The sequence below is a fragment of the Macaca nemestrina genome, chromosome 5 (assembly GCF_043159975.1).
Source record: "Macaca nemestrina isolate mMacNem1 chromosome 5, mMacNem.hap1, whole genome shotgun sequence".
In the NCBI taxonomy this organism is placed as follows: Eukaryota; Metazoa; Chordata; class Mammalia; order Primates; family Cercopithecidae; genus Macaca; species Macaca nemestrina.
In genome coordinates, this window is record NC_092129.1 from 16,086,717 (window position 1) to 16,112,521 (window position 25,805).

Below are 25,805 nucleotides of genomic sequence, written 5' to 3' on the forward strand. Positions count from 1 at the left end.
GGTGACAGAGCAAGACTCCGGCTCAAAAAAAAAAAAAAAAAAAAAAGTATGAGAGAGAGGAACAGTGTGTGTGTGTGTGTGTGTGTGTGCACGCGCGCACATGCATGTACTAATGACCTGTATGGATTCGCATTTTATAAAGTTCTCCATGGACACATTGTGGGGACACTGGCAACAGAACTACAGAAAGGAAAATCTGTTTAGGAGGCTGCTGGAGGAATTCAGTCGAGATATCAGTGGAGGTGGAGAAAAGGTCAAGGATATAGGGAGTTGAATCAAGAGGCTATGGTAACTGGAATTTGAGAGTAGGATAAGGCAGAAGAAATCAAAGATGACTCTTACATTTTTGGCTTAGGCAACCGGATGGATGATCATGTCATTCAAAGAAAACTGTAAAATAGGGGCGGGTTGACTTCTGTTTTGCATTTATAGAATTTTACATGTCTACAGAATTTCCAAATGGATATTTAAATGAAACACATATAGATATGGAGCTTAAGAAAGAGATCTGGGCTAGAGAAGAAGATAGATTTGCCAATATGAGCAACAATTAGGTAAGATTTCTTAGGGAGAATGGATATACAAGAGAAGGGACCTAAGCAAGAATCCTGAGGAATACTGATATTTAAGAGAGGCACTGAGTATTTTGATTTATGTGAGATGTAAGAGACAGAGCCCTGAGTGGGCTACCAGGCAAGAAGGGGAGGCTAATAGTGAAATTTTGATAATATAAGCATATTAGCCATGGAACCAGTGTTCCAAGGATCCAGTAGAAATATAACAGACAGGTAAGTAACAAGAGGCTGGATCAGAGATTGGCGGCAGGATGTAGATAAAAGTACATAGGACTGAAAAGAGGCATTTACAAAATTGCTGAGTAAGGATCTTTCAATATCTGTTCCTCCATAAAAGCAACAAGAACACTGGCAAAAACTGTCAAAAGCAACCTTTTCCCGAACTCTGGAAATTAAAGGTTTGCAACAATCCAAGAAGTATTTATTCAGGAACACCAGATGAATGCTAAAACAGCAAGCTTTGTGGCATTTAACTTGTTCTAATCTGATCCCTCCCTCTGCAGCTTCAAAACAGTCTTGAAAATGAAAGCCTTGCATCTACAGTAGCTGTAAAAACTAGCAGCCAGGCAGCCATTGGACAAGCCAGAACCCATCTGGAGCTCCTCCAAAGCTGTAGCTACCCTCAGAAAACTGCCACTGTTGGACTTGTGTGGCAGCTTGTTGAACAACACTCCATTCCTAGCACTTGCCTTTTTTTGATTTGACTAAGGGCTCACTCTACGTGAAGAGCCCTATATGCTGCAGAGTCATTGTGGAACACAATCAACAGCAATTATTTAACACTGTAGCTGCATGGAGGAATTTTACCAGTTGGGTCTAACAACAGGCTGACCAAAAAATTCAAAAGTACAAACTGAGGAATGAAATGTCCACCAGGGGCTTGGAAAAACTTTGATACAGTCAAAGGAATTTAGAAGGCCATAAGCATATGTAGGGCTATGTACATGCCCGGGAAAAACCTCAGATGACTAATATTTTGCCTCCTGTTGATCTTGAGGCTCTGCCCCAACATACTCACAGAGCCCCTCAGCAAAAGCTGAGAAAAGAGGCATTTAAAGCAATCTCTGGACAACCATTAACTGACCACTATGCCAGCTGAGCAGAGACTTCAAAGAATAGAGACTATACAAAAATTAGCCCATGAAAATCACTAAAGAAATAAACCACAGCAACAACAAAAACAAACTGGGGGCGGGGGGGGGGGGGGTAGGGAGGAATCTAAGTTCCAGAAATGATACATAATTTAAAATGTCTGGTTTTCAACAAAATTATAAAACATATAAACAGGAAAATATGGTGCCATACATATATATACACACACACATACATATATATATATATAAAAGCAGACAACAGAAACTGTTCATGAAGAAGCCAAGGTGTTAGACTTACTGGACAAAGACTTTAAGCCAGCTATTATTAGTATTTCAAAAAACTAAACGAAATCATGTCAAGAGAGTTAAAGGAGAGTATGAGACCAACATCTTACCAAATAGAGAGTACCAATGAAGAGATAGAAATCATAAAAAAGAACCAAATGGAAATTCCAGAGTTGAAAAGTTCAATAACTAAAATGAAAAATTTATAAGAGGGGGTGTGATACTACGATAAAAGAAGAAAAATATATTTGATCTTTGCCCCTGGTCCTGGTACACAGCTCCTAAAACGTTTGGACTCTTTTAAGTGTTAAATGTTTATCTGTGTACCAATGAGAAGACTGGTAGCTGGGGGCTCCTGGATAGCCTCAGGTAGGGCAGAAGTGCAGGGAGCCTAGGGACTCCATTTGTGGCTGGTGTCTGAAGTGAGCAGTACTATCAGACAGAACCCTTACCCTGTAGGGTATGCATTAGTAGTAGCCAGTGTCAGAACTGAATAGAATTGTAGAGCACCCACAGTTGATGTCGGAGAACCAAGAATTTGTTACTGTAAAACTGATGCACAGGATGTCTTTTTCAAATTGAGTGGCCTCTAAGAAGGCTTTCAACTGAGTCTAGTAGAAATTTTGATGGATTTAAATCTCACTTTCTCCTTATAAAGTATTTTCTTTCTCCTTATAAACAATGAAGACATGTATAACGTCCTAACATCTCCCCTTTATGTAAGGGAACTAGAAGGGAATCAATTAACCTATTTATACCAGAGATTGCAATTTTTTGTGTGTGAAAAATCAGACTTTGGTGATGACCTTGAGCAGTAGCATATAAAGAACTCCCACAAGCTTAGCAGCCCAATAATGGAACACTAGGCATAAATGGATTAAGGGTCAACCTCCAAACTGAACAACAGTAATTTTATGATTAATATAATTCTTTTAAGATTAATATGTCAGAAATCTGATGAAATGCTGTATCCAAAGTTCATAAGCAATTTAATATGCAATTATTGTTACAGAAAGTAAATCAGTAATTCTCTTTTCTTTTTTTTTTTTTTGAGACGGAGTCTGGCTCTGTCGTCCGGGCTGGAGTGCAGTGGCCGGATCTCAGATCACTGCAAGCTCCGCCTCCCGGATTTACGCCATTCTCCTGCCTCAGCCTCCCGAGTAGCTGGGACTACAGGCGCCCGCCACCTCGCCCGGCTAGTTTTTTGTATTTTTTAGTAGAGACGGGGTTTCACCGTGTTAGCCAGGATGGTCTCGATCTCCTGACCTCGTGATCCGCCCGTCTCGGCCTCCCAAAGTGCTGAGATTACAGGCTTGAGCCACCGCGCCCGGCCTTGATTTTCAATGACTATGAAACTATATGGGTACTGCTCAAAGGCACACACCATGGTATAACTTTTTCTAAAAAGCTCAGTCTTAAAAAACAAAGCTTCTAATAGTAGTTTCAAGCACAAATCTCCAAGAAAATGTGCACCTTTCAGACTAAATGTCATAAAAGTAACTAGTATTATTAATCTTAGTGAAAAATAAAATTCTGGCTTGTAAGACAAATACTTTTTAGTTTCAGATAATTTAGCCAGAATGGTAACACACATTAATTTTTGTAGTATTTTAACTGAAACATAAATAAACCAAAGTCTCAAAAAAAAATTCTGATGACATGAAAATTCATCTCAGACAATTTAAAGCAACATTAAAAGTTAAGATAAACTTACTGTCTGGTCAAATTTGTATATAAATATCTAAATCCTCCTTCAAATGCAAATAAATAAAACACTATGGGTAATTAACATTATATGCAAGTCTAGTAAATTATTTAACCATATTTTATGGTAGCTGAATACTGAAGGACCTTAAGCTTTTACCTGTCTAAAAGAAAGTTGAAAAGACAAAGCACAGAATGAAAAAAAAATTGTGAATCGTATATTTGATAAGGGACTTGTATCTAGAACAAACAACTCTTACAACTCAATAATAAAAAGACAATACAATTTAAAAATGGACAGAGACTTCTGATTCTAAAACGGTGGTATAGAAGTAAGCTGGCTTCACTCACCGCCACAGAAAACCAAAACCACATATACAGTGCTGACGTGATCATGAGCAATATCCCAGAACTCAAATATGAGAAGGAGACAGTTCCCAAGACCACAAAGAAGTGAAAAAACTCTAAGCAAAAGAAAGCAAATTAGACTTTCATAATCACAGTGCCCCTCCCCTCAATCGGTCCAGCACCAAGCATGCAGAAAACTTTCCCAACTCAGAGTTGCTAAATTGGAAAAAGTATAACTGAGGTGGACAACTGGCTTCTCCACCATCTTGGGTTTGTTGGCAACAGACCTGTCCCTGTCCTAATAATCGGGAGCAGTGGAAATACCTAAGGGAGAAATATCCCTGAAAACAGGCAGAAATAAAGAGAGGAGGTGGGAGGTGGGACTACCATCCCTAGTCCTGGAAACTCTGCTTTGTAACTCAGCCAAAAGAGATGCCAGGTTGGAGTGGGTGTTCAGCAGTACCACACTGTAAGAGGTTCGTTTCACAGGTTCACTGGACATGAATCTCTACCCAGCCTTCACACACTATCAGGATATCCCCTTTGGGACCTCCCTCATTCAGGATGGGCAGCATTCTGATTGTTTACTAGAATGTATGCAAACTTGGGCTTAAGGCACTACCTAGTGCTGAAAAGGAGGCAGCAACCTAGCAGATTTAAGAATAAAAAAAAAAGAAAATTAACAGGTAAACTTCAAAGAATCTCTAAGCAAGCATATTCAATAAAAACCAAAACACGCCAGACAGAGAAGACTAGAATGAATAACTAATCCTTGAATGTAAAGACACAGATGTATATCCACAACAAACAACCGAAAACAGGGAACCATGACCGCAAACAGACAAAGCAAGGAACCGGTGACTGACCCTAACAAGATGGTGACATGAGCTTTCTGACCAAGAATTCAAAATACCAGGTATAAGGAAATTCAATAACCTACAAGACAACGCAGAAGAGTAATTAAGAAATTTATTAGAGAAATTAAGCAAGGAGATCGAAATAATACAAAAAAAAAAAATCAAACAGAAATCAAAACTGAGAAACACATTTGGTGAACAGAAAAATTCATTAGATGCTCTCAACAGCACGATGGAAACTCAATAACCTACAAGACAACACAGAAAAGTAATACAGAAATTTACTAGAGAAATTTAACAAGGAGAGTGAAATAATACAAAGAAAACAAACAGAAATTGAAACTGAGAAATATATTTGGTGAACTAAAAAATTCATTAGAGTCTCTCAATCACAGGATATATGAAACAAAAAAAAGTCAGTGAGCTCAAAGACAGGCTATTTGAAAATACATGAGGAGAAAAAAGAAAAAAACAATGAAAAGGAATGAAGGTTGCCTTTAATACACAGAAAATTACCTCTAAAGACAAAATCAAAGAAATTTATTGGTATTTAAGAGCAAGTGCTCTTGTTAAGTAAGGGCAAGGGGTAAAAAGCTTATTTCAAGAAATAACAGAAAAAAATCCCAAAATTTGAGAAAAAGATAAATATCCAGGTACAGGAATAAAGGTGAGACAACACCAAATAGATCTGACGCAAATAAGACTACTCACAAGTTATATAATAATCAAACACTCAAAGGTCAAGGACAAAGAAAGCAGCAAGAGAAAATAAGTAAATGATGTATACAAGTGCTCTAACTTGTCTGGCAACAGACATCTTAACAGAAACTATAAAGGCCAGGAGAATGGAATGCCGTCTTCAACATGCTTTAAAAAAATGCCATCTAAGAATAAAGTATTGAGCAATACTATCTTTCAAATATAAAAAAGACGGTTTTTGTTTTGTCTTTTCATTTTTTAAAACTTCTTTTGTAGTGATGGGATCACGCTATGTTGACCAGGCTGGTTTTGAACTCCTGGGCTCAAGCAATCCTCCCATCTGTGCCTCCCAAAGTGCTGGGATTATAGGTGTGAGCCATTGTGCCCAGCCAAATATGTAGTCTTTCCCAGACAAACTTAAGCTAAGAGAATTCACCACTACCAGAACCATCTTACAAAAAATGCTTATGGGAGTTCTTCCAACAGACAGAAAAAAACACTAACTTACAAAAAGAGAGCTTGTAAAGCTATAAAAACCACTGGTAAAATTAAGCACACAAACAAACCAGAATACTCTATTACTGTAATTTGTGGTGTGCAATCCATTTGTAACTCTGGTTGGTATGAAGTCCAAAAGACAAATCTACCAAAGACAATAATACTTACAGCAACCTTGAGAGAGAGGCAATTAAAAAATATAAAAATTAACACAACATAGTGTCAAAATGTAGGGGAGGGTGGTGGAGTTATAGTAAAGAGGGTTTCTCAGCTTCTCGAGCGGGGCTTCCCAGGCCCTGCTCCACCCTGGGCCGGGACCGGAAGTGGCGGGCCTGGGCCTGGTGCGGCTGGCAGGCACTGGGGCTCCGTCGGACATGGGCAAGAAGCACAAGCAGCACAAGTCGGACAAACACCTCTATGAGGAGTATGTAGAGAAGCCCTTGAAGCTGGTCCTCAAAGTAGGAGGGAATGAAGCCACCGAACTCTCCACAAGCAGCTCAGGGCACGACTCCAGCCTCTTCGAACACAAAAACGATCATGACAAACACAAGGACAGAAAGCAGAAAAAGAGAAAGAAAGGAGAGAAGCAGCTTCCAGGGGAAGAAAAGAGGAGAAAATATAAGAGTTAAGGAAGATAAAAAGAAGCGAGATCGAGACCGGGTGGAGAACGAGGCGGAAAAAGACCTCCAGTGTCACGCCTCTGTGAGATTAGACGTGCCCCATGAGAAGCCTCTCACAAGCACTTTAGCCAAAAAAGAACAGACACCCCTTCAAGAAGCTTTGAATCAACTGGAAAGACAATTGCAGAGAAAAGATCCAAGTGCTTACTTTTCATTTCCTGTGACCGATTTTACTGCTCCTCATTACTTCATGATCATTAAATGCCCAATGGATTTTAAATGAAAGAAAGAAAAGATCAAGAACAATGACTATGGAATAGAAGCAAGATGGCCGAATAGGAACAGTTCCAGTCTCCAGCTCCCAGCGCCAGCGACACAGAAGACGGGTGATTTCTGCATTTTCAACTGAGGCACCGGGTTCATCTCACGAGGGAGTGCCGGACAATCGGTGCTGGTCAGCTGCTGCAGTCCGACCAGTGAGAGCTGAAGCAGGGTGAGGCATCGCCTCACCTGGGAAGCGCAAGGGGGAAGGGAATCCCTTTTCCTAGCCAGGGGGACTGAGACACACAACACCTGGAATATCGGGTAACTCCCACCCCAATACTGTGCTTTACCAAGGGTCTTAGCAAACGGCACACTAGGAGATTATATCCCACACCTGGCCGGGAGGGTCCCACGCCCAGGGAGCATCCCTCCTTGCTAGCACAGCAGTCTGCGATCTAACGGCAAGGCAGCAGCGAGGCTGGAGGAGGGGCGCCCGCCATTGCTGAGGCTTAAGTAGGTAAACAAAGCCACTGGGAAGCTCGAACTGAGTGGAGCCCACAGCAGCTCAAGGAAGCCTGCCTGTCTCTGTAGACTCCACCTCTGGGGACAGGGCACAGCTAAACAACAACAAAAAAAGCAGCAGAAACCTCTGCAGACGCAAATGATCCTGTCTGACAGCTTTGAAGAGAGCAGTGGATCTCCCAACACGGAGGTTGAGATCTGAGAACGGACAGACTGCCTGCTGCTCAAGTGGGTCCCTGACCCCTGAGTAGCCTAACTGGGAGACATCCCCAACTAGAGGCAGACCAACACCCCACACCTCACACGGCAGAGTACACCCCTGAGACGAAGACTCCAAAGCATGAATCAGACAGGTACACTCGCTGTTCAGCAATATTCTATCTTCTAGAACCTCTGCTACTGACACCCACGCAAACAGGGTCTGGAGTGGACCTCAAGCAATCTCCAACAGACCTACAGCTGAGGGTCCTGACTGTTAGGAGGAAAACTAACAAACAGGAAGGACACTCACACCAAAACTCCATCAGTACATCACCATCATCAAAGAACAAAGGCAGATAAAACCACAAAGATGGGGAAAAAGCAGGGCAGAAAAGCTGGAAATTCAAAAAATAAGAGCGCATCTCCCCCTCCACAGGAACACAGCTCATCGCCAGCAACGGATCAAAGCTGGACGGAGAATGACTTTGACGAGCTGAGAGAAGAAGGCTTCAGTCCATCAAACTTCTCAGAGCCAAAGAAGGAATTACATACCCAGTGCAAAGAAACTAAATATCTTGAAAAAAGAATGGAAGAATGGATAACTAGAATAATCAATGCAGAGAAGGCCATAAACAAACTGACAGAGATAAAAACCATGACACAAGAAATACATGACAAATGCACAAGCTTCAGTAACCGACTTGAGCAACTGGAAGAAAGAGTATCAGTGATTGAGGATCAAATGAATAAAATGAAGCGAGAAGAGAAGTCTAAAGAAAAAAGAGGAAAAAGAAATCAACAAAGCCTTCAAGAAGTATGGGATTATGTGAAAAGACCAAATCTATGTCTGATTAGGGTGCCTGAAAGTAAGGGAGAAAATGGAACCAATTTGGAAAACACTCTTCAGGATATCATCCAGGAGAACTTCCCCAACCTAGTAAGGCAGGCCAACATTCAAATTCAGGAAATACAGAGAACGCCACAAAGATACTCCTCGAGAAGAACAACTCCAAGACACATAATTGTCAGATTCACCAAAGTTGAAATGAAGGAAAAACTGTTAAGGGCAGCCAGAGAGAAAGGTCGGGTTACCCACAAAGGGAAGCCCATCAGACTAACAGCAGATCTCTCAGCAGAAACTCTCCAAGTCAGAAGAGAGTGGGGGCCAATATTCAACATTCTTAAAGAAAAGAATTGTTCAACCCAGAATTTCATATCCAGCCAAACTAAGTTTCATAAGTGAAGGAGAAATAAAATCCTTTACAGATAAGCAAATGCTTAGAGATTTTGTCACCACCAGGCCTGCCTTACAAGAGACCCTGAAGGAAGCACTAAACATGGAAAGGAACAACTGGTACCAGCCATTGCAAAAACGTGCCAAAATGTAAAGACCATCGATGCTAGGAAGAAACTGCATCAACTAACGAGCAAAATAACCAGTTAATATCATAATGACAGGATCAAGTTCACACATAACAATATTAACCTTAAATGTAAATGAACTAAACGGTCCAATTAAAAGACACAGACTGGCAAACTGGATAAAGAGTCAAGACCCATCAGTTTGCTGTATTCAGGAGACCCATCTCACGTGCAGAGACACACATAGGCTCACAATAAAGGGATGGAGGAAGATCTACCAAGCAAATGGAGAACAAAAAACAGGAGGGGTTGCAATCCTAGTCTCTGATAAAACATACTTTAAACCATCAAAGATCAAAAGAGACAAAGAAGGCCATTACGTAATGGTAAAGGGATCAATTCAACCGGAAAAGCTAACTATTATAAATATATATGCACCCAATACAGGAGCACCCAGATTCATAAAGCAAGTCCTTAGAGACTTACAAAGAGACTTAGACTCCCATACAATAATAATGGGAGACTTCAACACCCCACTGTCAACATCAGACAGATCAACGAGACAGAAAGTTAACAAGGATATCCAGGAATTGAACTCATCTGTGCACCAAGCGGACCTAATAGACATCTACAGAACTCTCCATCCCAAATCCACAGACTATACATTCTTCTCAGCACCACATTGCACTTATTCCAAAATTGACCACATAACCGGAAGTAAAGCACTCCTCAGCAAATGTACAAGAACAGAAATTATAACAAACTGTCTCTCAGACCACAGTGCAGTCAAACTAGAACTCAGGACTAAGAAACTCAATCAAAACCGCTCAACTACATGGAAACTGAACAACCTGCTCCTGAATGACTACTGGGTCCAAAACGAAATGAAGGCACAGATAAAGATGTTCTTTGAAACCAATGAGAACAAAGATACAACATACCAGAATCTCTGGGACACATTTAAAGCAGTGTGTAGAGGGAAATTTAGAGCACTAAATGCCCACAAGAGAAAGCTGGAAAGATCTAAAATTGACACTCTAACATCATAATTAAAAGAACTAGAGAAGCAAGAGCAAACACATTCAAAAGCTAGCAGAAGGCAAGAAATAACTAAGATCAGAGCAGAACTGAAGGAGATAGAGACACAAAAAACCCTCCAAAAAATCAATGAATCCAGGAGTTGGTTTTTTGAAAAGATCAACAAAATTGATAGACCGCTAGCAAGACCAATAAAGAAGAAAAGAGAGAAGAATCAAATAGACGCAATAAAAAATGATAAAGGGGATATCACCACCGACCCCACAGAAATACAAACTACCATCAGAGAATACTATAAACAGTTCTCTACGCAAATAAACTAGAAAATCAAGAAGAAATGGATAATTTCCTGGACACTTACACTCTCCCAAGACTAAACCAGGAAGAAGTTGAATCCCTGAATAGACCAATAGCAGGCTGTGAAATTGAGGCAATAATTAATAGCCTACCAACCAAAAAAAGAGTCCAGGACCAGAAGGATACACAGCTGAATTCTACCAGAGGTACAAGGAGGAGCTGGTACCATTCCCTCTGAAACTATTCCAATCAACAGAAAAAGAGGGAATCCTCCCTAACTCATTTTATGAGGCCAACATCATCCTGATACTAAAGCCTAGCAGAGACACAACAAAAAAAGAGAATTTTAGACCAATATCCCTGATGAACATCGATGCAAAAATCCTCAATAAAATACTGGCAAACCAAATCCAGCAGCACATCAAAAAGCTTATCCACCATGATCAAGTGGGCTTCATCCCTGGGATGCAAGGCTGGTTCAACATACACAAATCAATAAACGTAATCCAGCATATAAACAGAACCATAGACAAAAACCACAGGATTATCTCAATAGATGCAGAAAAGGTCTTTGACAAAATTCAACAGCCCTTCATGCTAAAAACTCTCAATAAACTAGGTATTGATGGAACGCATCTCAAAATAATAAGAGCTATTTATGACAAACCCACAGCCAATATCATACTGAATGGGCAAAAACTGGAAGCACTCCCTTTGAAAACTGGCACAAGACAGGGATGCCCTCTCTCACCACTCCTATTCAACATAGTGTTGGAAGTTCTGGCTAGGGCAATCAGGCAAGAGAAAGAAATCAAGGGTATTCAGTTAGGAAAAGAAGAAGTCAAATTGTCCCTGTTTGCAAATTGTCCCTTTGCAGAAGTCAAATTGTCCCTGATTGTATATTTAGAAAACCCTATCATCTCAGCCCAAAATCTCCTTAAGCTGATAAGAAACTTCAGCAAAGTCTCAGGATACAAAATTAATGTACAAAAATCACAAGCATTCTTATACACCAGTAACAGACAGAGAGCCAAATCATGAATGAACTTCCATTCACAATTGCTTCAAAGAGAATAAAATACCTAGGAATCCAACTTACAAGGGATGTAAAGGACCTCTTCACAAGGAGAACTACAAACCACTGCTCAGTGAAATAAAAGAAGACACAAACAAATGGAAGAACATACCATGCTCATGGACAAGAAGAATCAATATCATGAAAATGGCCATACTGCCCAAGGTAATTTATAGATTCAATGCCATCCCCATCAAGCTACCAATGAGTTTCTTCACAGAATTGGAAAAAACTGCTTTAAAGTTCATATGGAACCAAAAAGGAGCCAGCATTGCCAAGACAATCCTAAGTCAAAAGAACAAAACTGGAGGCATCACGCTACCTGACTTCAAACTATACTACAAGGCTACAGTAACCAAAACAGCATGGTACTGGTACCAAAACAGAGATATAGACCGATGGAACAGAACAGAGTCCTCAGAAATAATACCACACAGCTACAGCCATCTGATCTTTGACAAACCTGAGAGAAACAAGAAATGGGGAAAGAATTCCCTATTTAATAAATGGTGCTGGGAAAATTGGCTAGCCATAAGTAGAAAGCTGAAACTGGATCCTTTCCTTACTCCTTATACGAAAATTAATTCAAGATGGATTAGAGACTTAAATGTTAGACCTAATACCATAAAAACCCTAGAAGAACCTAGGCAATACCACTCAGGACATAGGCATGGGCAAGGACTTCATGTCTAAAACACCAAAAGCAAAGGCAACAAAAGCCAAAATCGACAAATGGGATCTAATTAAACTAACGAGCTTCTGCACAGCAAAAGAAACTACCATCAGAGTGAACAGGCAACCTACAGAATGGGAGAAAATTTTTGCAATCTACTCATCTGACAAAGGGCTAATATCCAGAACCTACAAAGAACTCAAACAAATTTACAAGAAAAAAACAAACAAACCCATCAAAAAGTGGGCAAGGGATATGAACAGACATTTCTCAAAAGAAGACATGCAATACAGCCAATAGACACATGAAAAAATGCTCGTCATCACTGGCCATCAGAGAAATGCAAATCAAAACCACAATGAGATACCATCTCACACCAGTTAGAATGGCAATCATTAAAAAGTCAGGAAACAACAGGTGCTGGAGAGGTTGTGGAGAAATAGGAACACTTTTACACTGTTAGTGGGATTGTAAACTAGTTCAACCATTATGGAAAACAGTATGGCGATTCCTCAAGGATCTAGAACTAGATGTACCATATGACCCAGCCATCCCATTACTGGGTATGTATCCAAAGGATTATAAATCATGCTGCTATAAAGACACATGCACACGTATGTTCATTGCGGCACTCTTCACAATAGCAAAGACTTGGAATCAACCCAAATGTCCATCAGTGACAGACTGGATTAAGAAAATGTGGCACATATACACCATGGAATACTACGCAGCCATAAAAAAGGATGAGTTAGTATCCTTTGTAGGGACATGGATGCAGCTGGAAACCATCATTCTCAGCAAACTATCGCAAGAACAGAAAACCAAACACCGCATGTTCTCACTCATAGGTGGCAAATGAACAATGAGATCACTTGGACTTGGGAAGGGGAACATCACACACCGGGGCCTCTTATGGGGGGCGAGGGGGGAGCGATTGCATTGGGAGTTATACCTGATGTAAAGCACAAGTTGATGGGTGCTGACAAGTTGATGGGTGCAGCACACCAACATGGCACAAGTATACATATGTAACAAACCTGCACATTATGCACATGTATCCTAGAACTTAAAGTATAATAATAATAAAAAAAAGAACAATGACTACCAGTCTATAGAAGAACTAAATGATAACTTCAAACTAATGTGTACTAATGCCATGATTTACAATAAGCCAGAGACCACTTATTATAAAGCTGCAAAGAAGCTGTTGCACTCAGGGATGAAAATTCTTAGCCAGGAAAGAATTCAGAGCCTGAAGCAGAGCATAGACTTCATGGCTGACTTGCAGAAAACTCGAAAGCAGAAAAAACAGACACCTCGCAGAGTGGAGAGGACAGAGGCTGCTAGCCAAGAGAGGACTCTGGAGATGCCGAAATACACGCTTTCAAGAGTCCCAGCAAAGAAAATAAAAAGAAAGACAAAGATATGCTTGAAGATAAGTTTAAAAGCAATAATTTAGACAGAGAGTAGGAGCAGCTTGACTGCATCGTGAAGGAATCTGGAGGAAAGCTGACCAGGCAGCTTGTGAAGTCAGTGCGAATTTGAAAGAAGAAAACCAGACAGAACAGCGATGTTGGGACTTCTCCATCCTGTGGATCCCACTGTAGGAGAGCCAGGCTTACTGCTCTGTGAGACTGAGAATAACAGCTGGAAGACTTCAGTATAGAGTGAATACTCTGCAGGGGTTCAAAGAGGATAAAAGGAACAAAGTCACTCCAGTGTTGTATTTGAATTATGGGTCCTACAGTTCTTATGCACCACATTATGACTCCACGTATGCAAGTATCAGCAAGGATGATTCTAATTTAATCTATTCAACCTATGGGGAAGACCCTGATCTTCCAAGCGATTTCAGCATCCATGAGTTTTTGGCCACATGCCAAGATTATCCGTATGTCATAGCAGGTAGTTTACTGGATGTTTTAACAAAAGGAGGGCATTCCAGGACCCTGCAAGAGATGTAGATGTCATTGCCTATAGGTGGAAGGCCATACTAGGACACTTGACACAGCAGAAGAAATGGGGATTAAAGAAGTAGAGCCACCAGGGTGTTTGGACTCCAATACTCAAGACAGGCTCATAGCGCTGAAAGCAGTAACAAACTTTGGCATTCCAGTTGAAGTTTTTGACTCTGAAGAAGCTGAAATATTCCAGAAGAAACTTGATGAGACCACCAGACTGCTCAGGGAGCTAGCTCCAGGAAGCCCAGAATGAATGTTTCAACACCAGACCCCCTCCCAACATGATCTGTCTCTTGGGTCCCTCATACAGAGAAATGCATCTCACTGAACAAGTGACCAATCATCTTACAGAACTTGCACAGCAAGTAACTCCACAGGTGATATCGTAAGCACGTATGGAGTTTGAAAAGCAATGGGGATTTCCATTCCTTCCCCCGTCATGGCAAACAACTTTGTGGATTTGACAGAAGATACTGAAGAACTTAAAAAAGACGAACGTGGCCTGGTGGAAGTTGAGGCCACCTGGTATTTGATTATATATTGTGTACATACTTTTTCATTCTTAACTTAGAAATGCTTTTTAGAATATACTAAATATTTGTAAATTGTGTTTTTAATTAAACTTTGCAACAGTGAATTTGAATGTTCCAGAGGTTGGACTTGTATTAGTTAATAAAGCTGGACCTGAGGTGGGAAAAAAAAAAAGAGGGTTTTTAAAAAAAAATTTCTATTCTTTGTTTTGTAATCTAAGATGTTTTTATAAGTCTCATGGTTACCACAATGCAAAAACCTATAATAGATTCACTAAAACTAAAAAGCAATGAATTAAAACATACTACCAGAGAAAATCTCCTAACCACAAAGGAAAACAGTAAGAAAAGAAAAAAGGAAGAAAGGAGTTCTAAAACAACAGAAAACAAGCAATGAAATGACAGTAGTAAGTTTACTTGGCAACAATAACACTGAATGCAAATGGACTCAATTCCCTAATTACAAGGCAGAATGAATTAAGTGTCTAAACAGATGAAGCAAGAGTTAAACTATATGCTGCCTATAAGAAACTTTCCTCACCTATAAAGCCACACACAGACTGAAAGTGAAAGGGTGGGAAAAGATCTTCCATGCAACTGGAAACCAAAAAGCAGGAGTAGCTATATTTGTATCAGATAAAATAGACTATCGAGACTGTAAAAAGAAAGAGGGTCACTATGTAGTGATAAAAGGGTCAATTCAGCAAGAGGATATAACAATTATAAATTCTATGCATGCAACACCAGAGCATCTGAGTGCATAAAGCAAATATTAATACATTTAAAAGGAGAGACAGACTGCAATACAGTAATAGTAGGGGACTTCAACACCCCATTTTCAGTAATGAACAGAGCATCCAGACAAAAAATCAACAAAGAAACACTGGAGTTAAGCTATACAGTACACAAACAGGCCTAATCAACATTTATGGAACATTTTACCCATGCTGCAGAAAACACGTTCTTTTCATCAGCACATGGAACATTCTCCGAAACAGATCATATCTGAGACAAAAAACAAGTCTCAGCAAATTCAAAAAAGTAGAAATCATACCAAGTATCTTATCTGGCCGCAATGGAATAAAACTAGAAATCAGTAACAAAAGGAAGCTTGAAAAATACACCAACACATGAAAATTAAACAACATGCTCCTGGATGACAAATGGGTCAATAAAGAAATTAAGAAGGAAATTTAAAAATTTCTTGAAACCAATGGAAATGAAAACACAACATACCCAAACCTATGGGATACAGCAAAAGTCGTACTAAGAAGGAAGTTAATAACAATAAATACCTATGTCAAAAAGTAGAAAGACTTCAAATAAACAACCTAATGATATATCTGAAAGAACTACAAAAAGAACAAAACAAACCCAAAATTAGTGGAAGGAAATAAATAGTACAGATCAAATCAGAAATAAATGAAATAGAGACTAAAAACCAATACAGAACATCAACAAAATGAAAGGTTGGTTTTTTTAAAAAAAGATAAACAAAATTAACAAACCTTTCGCTAGGCTAGAAATAAGAGGGAAGATCCAAACAAATAAAACCAGAAACAAAAGAGGAGATAAAACAGCTGAGACCATAGAAATGCAAAGAGACTATTATGAAGAAGATAATACGTGACAGACTATTATGAAGAACTATACACCAACAAACTGGAAAACCTAGAATAAATGGATACTTTCCTGGACACAGCCTACCAAGATTGAACCAAGAAGAAAGAGAAACCTTAATACACCAATAATGAGTAAGGAGACTGAAGCCATAATAGTCTCCCATCAAAGAAGAGTCCAGGACCTAATGGCTTCATTCCTAAATTCCGTCAAACATATAAAGAACTAATACCAATTCTACTCAAACTCTGCAAACAAAATTGAAGCAGAAGGAATACTTTAAAACTCATTCTATGAGATGAGCATTACCCTGATACCAAAACCAGACAAGGACACAACCAAAAAAGAAGACTATAGGCCAACATCCCTGATGAACACAGATGCAAAAATCCTCAACAAAATTCTAGCAAACCAAATTCAACATCACATTAGAAAGATCATTCACCATGATCAAGTGGAATTCATCCCAGGGATGCAGATTGTTCAACATAAGCAAATCAGTGAACATGATATATCATATTAACAGAATCATGAACAAAAAAGCCTATTACTTTTTCAACAGATACTGGAAAAGCATTAAATAAAATTCAACATCACTTCATGAAAAAACCCGCAACAAAGGAACATCCCTCGAAATAATGAATATATATTACAAACCCACAGCTAACACTGTACTCAATGGGGAAATATTAAAAGCCTTTCCTCTAAGATCTGGAGCAAGACCAGGATGCCCACTTTCACTACTTTTATTCAACGTAAATACTGGAAGTCCTGTCCAGAACAATGAGGCAAGAGAAAGAAATAAAGAGCATCCAAATTGGAAAGGAAGAAGTCAAATTAGCCTTGCTTGCAGATGACATGGTCTTATACTTAGAAAAGCCTCAGGAACTCAACCAAAAAAACTGTTAAAAATGATTAATGGGCCGGGCACAGTGGCTCACGTCTGTAATTCCAGCACTTTGGGAGGCCGAGGCAGGCGGATCACGAGGTCAGGAGATCGAGACCATCCTAGCTAACACGGTGAAACCCCATCTCTACTAAAAATACACACACACACACACACAAAAAAAAAACAATTAGCTGGGCATGGTGGTGGGCGCCTGTAGTCCCAGCTACTCAGGAGGCTGAGGCAGGAAAATGGTGTGAACCCGGGAAGCAGAGCTTGCAGTGAGCCAAGATCGTGCCACTGCACTCTAGCCTGGGCGATAGAGCAAGACTCTGTCTCAAAAAAACAAAACAAAACAAAACAAAAAAAGATTAATGAATTCAGTAAAGTTGTAGGATACAAAATCAACATACAAAAATCAGTAACATTTATATATGCTAACAGCAAACAATCTGGGAAAAAAAAAAAAAAAAACAAGAAGGCAACCCCACTTACAATAACTACAAAGAATAGAAAATATCTAAGAATCAATCTAACCAAACAGGTAAAATATCTTGCTAGAAAAATGATAAAACACTGATGAAAGAAATTAAAGAGGACCAAGAAAAATGAAAAGATATTCCATGTTCATAGATTAGAAGAACCAATATTGTTAAAGTAACAATTCTGACTGATAAGGTAACTCACACCTGTATCCCAGCACTTTGGGAGGCTGAGACGGAAGGATCGCTTGAGCCCAGGAGTTCAAGATAAGCCTGGGCAACATGGTGAAACTCTGTCTCTACAAAAAATACAAAAATTGGCTGGACATGTTAGCACACGCCTGTAGTCACAGCTATTGGGGAGGCTGAGAGGTGGAAAGATTGCCTGAGACCAGAAGTCAAGGCTGCAGTGAACTGTAATTGCACCACTGTACTCCAGCTTGTAAGACACAGCAAGACCCTGTCTCAAAACAAAACAGAACAAAACAATTCTACCCAAAGCAATTTACAAAGTCAATGGAATCCCTATCAACGTATAAATGACATTCTTCACAGAAATAGAAAAAACAATCCTAAAATATATACGGAACCATAAAAGACCCTGAAAAACCAAATCAATCTTGAGCAAAAAGAAAGCTGGAGGCATCACACTACCTAACTTCAGAATATACTACAAAGCTATAGAAACCAAATCAGTGTGCTATTGGCATAAAAACAGACATACAGACCAATGAAACAGAACAGAGAACCTACATATAAATCCAGACATTAACAGCTAACTCACTTTCAACAAAGGCATCAAAAACATACAATGGGGAAAAAAAACCAGTCTCTAACAAATGGTGCTGGGAAAACTGAATAACCACATGCAGATGAATGAAACTAAAAATTGAACCTTATCTCTCACCATATACAAAAGTCAAAATGGATTAAAGACTTTAACACCAGAAACTATGAAACTACCAGAAGAAAACATTGGGGAAATGCTCAAGGACGTTGGTCTGTGCAAAGAATTTTTTTGGGTAAGACCTCAAAAGCACAGGCAACAAAGCCAAAAATAGACAAAAGGATCACATCAAGCTTCTGTAGAGCAAAGGAAACAATCAATGAAGTGATAAAGACAACTCATAAAATGGAAGAAAATATTCACACACCATTCATCTAACAAGGGATTAACAACCAGAATATATAAGGAGCTCAAACAACTCAGTAACAACAAAACAATCTGATTTTTAAATAGGCAAAAGGTCTGAATAGATATTTCTCAAAAGAAGACATTATGGCCAACAGACACATGAAAAGATGCTCAACATCACTAATCATCAGAGAAATACAAATAAAAATCATAATGAGATATCATCTTACCCCAGTTAGAATGGTTTTTATCAAAAAGACAATAAATAATGGATGCTGGTGAGGATGTGGATAAAGGAGAATCCTCGTATACCACTGTTGGGAATGTAAATTAGTACAGTGACTATGGAAAACTGTGGAGGTTCCTCAAAAAACTAAAAACAGAACTATCATAAATCCAACAATTCCATTTTTGAATATAAACCTAAAAGAAAATCAATATATTGAAGATATTTCTGTACTACCATGTTTATTGAAGCACTATATTCACAATAACCAAAATTATTAGAATCAATGTAAGTGCCCATCAGTGGATGAATGGACAAAGAAAATATGGTATATATACATAATGGAATATTATCCAGCCATATAAAAAAATGAAATCCTGTCATTTGCAGCAACATGAGTGAAACTGGAAGTCATTATATGTTAAGTGAAAAAAGCCAAGTACAGAAAGACATTATCACATGTTCTCATTCATATGCGGCAGCTAAAAAAGTGGATCTCATGCAGATGGAGAGTAGACTGGTAGTTACCAGAAGCTGAGAAGGGTGGGGGTGGAGGGATGAAGAGAGGTTGATTAAGGGGTACAAATATAGAGTTCAACAGAAGAAACAAGACCTAGTGTTTGGTAGATCAGCAGGGTGACTATAGCTTACAATAATATTATGTTGTATATTTCAAAAGAGCTAGAAGAGCATAAATAAAATATTTCTAGCATAAAGAAAAGACAAATATTTAAGGTGAGATGAATATCCCAATTACACTGATCTTTACAAATTATATAAATGTATTATCACATGTACCCCAAACATATGTATATCTACTATGTCTCAATAAAAAATATTAAATATTTTAAATGGGCAAAGGATGTGAATAAACATTTTCCCGAGGATATATCAAATGGCAAATAAGCACATTAAAAGATTCTCAACATCAACAGCCATCAGCAAAATGCAAATCGGAACAACACGCTCACTAGGACAGCTATAATTAAAAAGTCAGACAATAACTAGTGTTGTAGAGAAACTGGAAATTTCACACACTACTTCTAGGAATGTTAAATGGTGTAGGTGCTTTATAGAAGAGTCTGGTAGTTCCTCAAAAAGTTTAAAAAATAGAGTTATATGACCAGCAATTCTACTTCTAGGTATATGTCTAAGAGAAATAAAAATACATGTCCACACAAATACTTGTACATCAATATTCATAGCAGCATTATTCATAATGGTCAAAAGGTGAAAACAACTCAGATGTCCACCAGTTGATGAATGGATAAATACAATACAGCATATCCAAAGAATAGAATATTATTCAGCCACAAAAAGGAATGAAGTGCTGATAAATGCTATACTATATATATTTAAAATATTTCAATTAAAAATTGTATACTAAAATTTTTATTAATTTTTTAGTATTTTATTAATATTTTAGTATTAAAATTTTTTACTATACAATTTTTAATTAAAATATTTTAATCTTATATTATAAATATAGAGAAAATTTTAAAATATTATGCTAAGAAGCCAGACACAAAAAAATCACATATTATATGACTCCATTTATATGAAATGTCCAAAATAGGCAAATTTATAGAGACAGAAAGGAGATTAATGGTTGCTGGGGCTTAGGGAATTGGTGGGAAATGAGTAGTGACTGCTATTTGATACAGTGTTTCTTTTTAGGGTGACAGTGTTCTAAAATTGATTGTACTTATGGTTGCACAACTCTGTGAATAAAGATCACTGAATTGTATACTTTAAATAGGTAAAATGTGTAGTATGTGAACTACATCTCAATAAAGTTACATAATTTTTTTGAGACAAGGTTGTCCTCTATCACTCAGGATGGAGCATAATGGCAGGATCACAGCTCACTGCAGGTCTGACAACCTGGGCTCTAGTGATCTTCCTGCCTCAGCTTCTTGAGGTATGTGATACCTGCCTAATTTTTTTACTTTTAGTTTTATTTTTTGTAGAGACAGGGTCTCGCTACATGCTTAGGCTGGTGTCAAACTCCTGGGCTCAAGTGATCCTCCTGCCTCAGCCTCCTAAGTAGCTGCCCTGCCTCAAAGTGCTGGGATTACAGGTATGAGCCACCTCACCCCACCTGTTATATAATCTTTTAAACCTATCTATACTCGCTGTTTTCTTTAGCAGATGCTAATGAGAAGACCTAATTTTAAATATACCGTTAGAGAAAATGCACTCATTAAAATAAATTATTCAATTTATATCACAGGAATTATGAATATACAGAAATATAATCATTTGCCACTAAAACCACTTACATATCTTTTATTTCATGATGCACTAAATATAGTATTTTTATTTTAATTATTTTTTTAGACAGAATCTTGCTGTGTTGCCCAGGCTGGGACTGTAAGTGTGCACCAGTGCACCTGGCTTTAAACCCTGAATCATATTAAGATTTAAAAAAAAAAAAAAAAGAGAGGTAAAGTGATCATTACCAAAAAATAAACAAAGAAACTAAAGATTAAGAAAGAACTGTTAATGTAAGAAAGTCTTCTCAGACAATAAAACTAAATGACAATAAAACAATTTAATATTTGCACAGGATCCTCACATCCCTCAAAATCCCGTATCCCAACCCGATATCCTATAACTTTCATACATGAATTAAAGAAAGGTTTTCTTAGGACTATGTTTAATTACTTAGAGTATTGATATGGCAAGTGAGTTCTACTAAGCATACAGTTGGTCTCACGGGGTCCTGAATAAGGCAAAATGATAAATCATAAAAATCCGAAGACCAAAGCTTTGGGCAAAAACATATTAACTAAACTTGTCAAAAACAATGTAAACCAGAAGTCAGTGGAGCAACATCTTTAATGTATTAAAAGAAAAAAAAAGTCAATTTTTTAGTGGTTACCCTAGAGTCTGAAGTATACATTTGCAACTATTCTAAATCTACTTTCAAATAATACTGTACTGCCCCAAAGGTAGCTTATATTAGATTGGTGCAAATGTAACTGTGGTTTTTGCATTGTTGGAATTTGCCATTTGATTGGAATACATTCTTAATGTGATTAGGTTATACATCCTTTTAATGGGCATTTCTCACAGTATGTTTTTTTGCTAATGACTTATTACTTGCTGTTCATTTTATGTTTATTTTAGGCTATGGAAATGATGTTAGACAAAAAGCAAATTTGAGCGATTTTCTTATTTGAGTTCAAAACGGGTTGTAAAGTAGCAGAGACAACTCACAACATCAACAATGCATTTGGCCCAGGAACTGCTAACAAATGTACAGTGCAGTGATGGTTCAAGAAGTTGTGCAAGGGGAACAAGAATCTTGAAGATAAGGAGCCTGGTGGCCGGCCATCAGAAGTAGACAACAACCAATTGAGAGCAATCATCACAGCTGATCCTCTTACAACTACATGAAAAGTTGTCAAAGAACTCAATGTAGAGCATTCTATGGTTGTTCAATATTTGAAGCACATTGGAAAAGTGAAAAAGCTAAATAAGTGGGTGCCTCATGAGCTGCAAGAAAATAAAAAAAAATTGTTTTGAAGTATCGTCTTCTCTTATTCTACACAATAACAACAAATCATTTCTCGATTGGATTGTAATATGTCACAGAAAATGGATTTTATATGACAACCAGTGACGACCAGCTCAGTGGCTGGACCAAGGAGCAGCTCCAAAGCACTTCCTAAAGCCAAATTTGCACCAAAAAAAGGTCATGGTCACTGTTTGGTGGTCTGCTGCCCGTTTGACCCACTACAGCTTTCTGAATCCAGGCAAAAACCAATACATCTGAAAAGTATGCTCAGCAAATCGATGAGATGCACTGAAAACAGAAAGGGCCCAATTCTTCTCCAAGACAATGCCCGACCGCACAACCAGCGCTTCAAAAGTTGAAGAAATTGGGCTATGAAGTTTTGCTTCAGCCACCATATTCATCTGACCTCTTGCCAGCGGACTACAATTTCTTCAAGCATCTGGACAACTTTTTGCTGAGAAAATGCTTCCACAACCCACAGGATGCAGAAAATGCTTTCCAAGAGTTCACTGAATCCTGAAGCACAACTTTTTTTTGAGACAGAGTTTCACTCGTTGCCCAGGCTGGAGTACAATGGCACAATCTCGGCTCACTGCAACCACCGCCTCTGGGGTTAAAGTGATTTTCCTACCTCAGACTCCCTCCGAGTAGCTGGGATTACAGGCACGCACTACCACGCCCGGCTAATTTTGTATTTTTAGTAGAGATGGGGTTTGTCCATGTTGGTCAGGCTGGTCTCGAACTCCTGACCTCAGGTGATCCACCCACCTTGGCCTCCCAAAGTGCTGGGATTACAGGCGTGAGCCACCGCGCCAAGCCCCGAAGCACAGATTTTTATGCTACAGAAATAAACTTATTTCTTGTTGGCAAAAATGTGTTGATTATAATGGTTCCTATTTTGATTAATAAAGATGTGTCTGAGCCTAGTTACAATGATTTAAAATTCCTGGTCCAAAATCGTGATTACTTTTGCACCAGCCCTCCTATCCCTTGTAAAATTGCTACCTTTAATTTCACTTATCCCTAAGCTATAACTGAATGCATTGCTGCTATTATTATTTTGAACAGTTACCTATCAATTAAGAACAGGAAAATAAAAGATTTTACCTTTACTTATTCCTTCTCTAATACTCTTCCTTTCTTTATGTAGATTCAAGTTTCTCACCTGTATCATTTTCCTTTTCTCTGGAGAACTTCTAACATTTCTTATAAGGCAAGTAACATTTCTTACTGGCAACAGATTCCCTCAATGTTTATTCGTCTGAGAAAGTATTTTATTTCCCCTTCATTTTGAAGGATAATTTCACTGCACACAGAATTCGAGGTTGGTGGTGTTTTTCTTTCAACACTTTAAACATTTCACTCCTTCTCTCTTCTTGCTTGCATGGGTTGTGAACAAAAGTCCGATGTAATTTTTGCTTTCTTCACATATAAGTAAGGTGGGTTTTTTCACCTCTGGTTTCTTTTAAAATTTTCTCTTTATCTTTGGTTTCTTACAGTTTGAATATGATATGCGTAGGTGTTTACTTTTGGAAAATTCTCAATCATTATTACTTCAAATATTTATTTTGTTCTTCTGAAGAGACAATCAAAGGTATTCTTCATTTCTGTTATAGATTTTATTTCTAGTATTTCCTTTTCTTACAATTACAATCCCTATGCCTCCATTATCCATCTGTTCTTTTTGTTATTGGTGGTGGTGATGTCATTGTTTTTGAGACAGGGTCTCGCTCTGTCACTCAGGCTGGAGTGCAGTGGCGCGATCTTGGCTCACTGCAGTCTTGACCTCATGGGCTCAGGCAGTTCTCCCACCTCAGCCTCCCAAATGGCTGGGACTACAAGGGCATATACCACCATACCCAGCTAATTTTATTTCTTGTAGAGATGAGGTCTCACTATGTTGCCCAGGCTGGTCTTGAACCCCTGGGCTCAAGTGATTCTCCCACCTTGCTTCCCAAAGTGCTGAGATTATAGGTGCAAGCCACTATGTCCAGCCACTCATCTGTTCTTGTATGTTGTCTACATTTTTTATTACAGACCTTACTTACCCTATTACTCATAATTATTTTAAATTATCAATCTGACAATTCTAAAATCTGTGCCATACCTAGCTAGGAGTTAAGACTGTCATGTTTACTATCTGCTGTAGTTATAGGTGTTAGAGGCTAATATTTTCTCTACTGTCCTTGTTTTTGTCTCATACTGTCTTTGGGTTTCCCTATAAACTCTTTACATAGTGTGAGTCTAAGCTTTGCAGTTCTTTCAGTGGTAAATCTTCTGTTATTATACAGGAGCCTGTCGACATGAGGGGAGGGGAAGAGCCTGCTGATGTGCGATATGGGGAGAAGATAGTGTTCTATAGCCCTATGATTACGTTTCAGTCTTTAAGGGGGCCTGTGCCCCTGGGGTGTGACTGTCACAAGTGCTTTTCAGCTTTTCCCCCCACTTAGGTGAAACAGGAAGAAAAAAGGAGGCTGGAGTTAGATACTTCCCTTTCCCTGAGTTGGTTAAGGCTCTGGTGGTTTCCCTTGGCGAATGTTACATGTGACCTTGTAAACAATGTGTATTCTGAAGTTAATAGGTAGGTGTAGGGTTCTAAAAATGTCAATTAGACTGAGTTCGTTGAGACAGTGTTGTTCAAGTGTTTCATATACTTACTGATTTTCTACCTACTTGTTTTATCAAATGCTGAAAGAGGAGTGTTGAAGTCTCCAACTGTAACACTGGCTTTATCTTTGTCTCTCTTTTGTTCTCCCCTTTGTCTCTCCCTTGATGTCAGTATTCCATCAAGTTTTTTGAACTTTTTGTCTTTTTGAAAACTTGAACTTCTTATTTTTAAATATTCCTCTTTAATTCTGATAATACCTCTTACCATGAAGTCTACTTTGCCTGATCTTTAGATACTCCAGTGTTCCTAGTGACTTTTCCTTACAGAGTACATTTCTCCATTGTTTTACTTTTAAACTGTCTATATATTAAGTATGATTCTTATGAGCTGCTTATAGTAGTGCTTTGCATTTTAAGTTAGAATAATAAGTCCACGTAAAACTAATCCAATTATTTAAGTAATAAGGTTTGAGGTTATGTCTTGCCATTTTGTTTTCTATTTTTCCTGCTTATTCATTGCTCACTTTTTTCCCTAACCTGCTCTCTTTTGGCCTGATAAAATTTTAGATTCAATTCTACCTTATCGGTTGTCTTTAAGTAGTTGTTGTAGGATTTACAATATGCTTCCATTTTTCCCTCATCTTTTGTGGTTTTTGCTCCCATAAAGTTTACTTCTACATGTTATAAGCCACATAATACATTGACATTATTTTTGCTTTAAAT

The 25,805-nt window shown here is 38.4% G+C and overlaps 1 protein-coding gene and 1 pseudogene across 5 annotated transcripts in view; one reads left to right on the forward strand and one right to left on the reverse strand.

Moving 5' to 3' along the window:
* Nucleotides 1–25,805, reverse strand: part of LOC105492089 (REV3 like, DNA directed polymerase zeta catalytic subunit) — a 189,405-nt gene that overhangs the window by 122,756 nt on the left and 40,844 nt on the right. The window lies entirely within an intron of this gene.
* LOC105492088 (bromodomain-containing protein 7-like) lies at nt 6,435–22,834 on the forward strand (annotated as a pseudogene).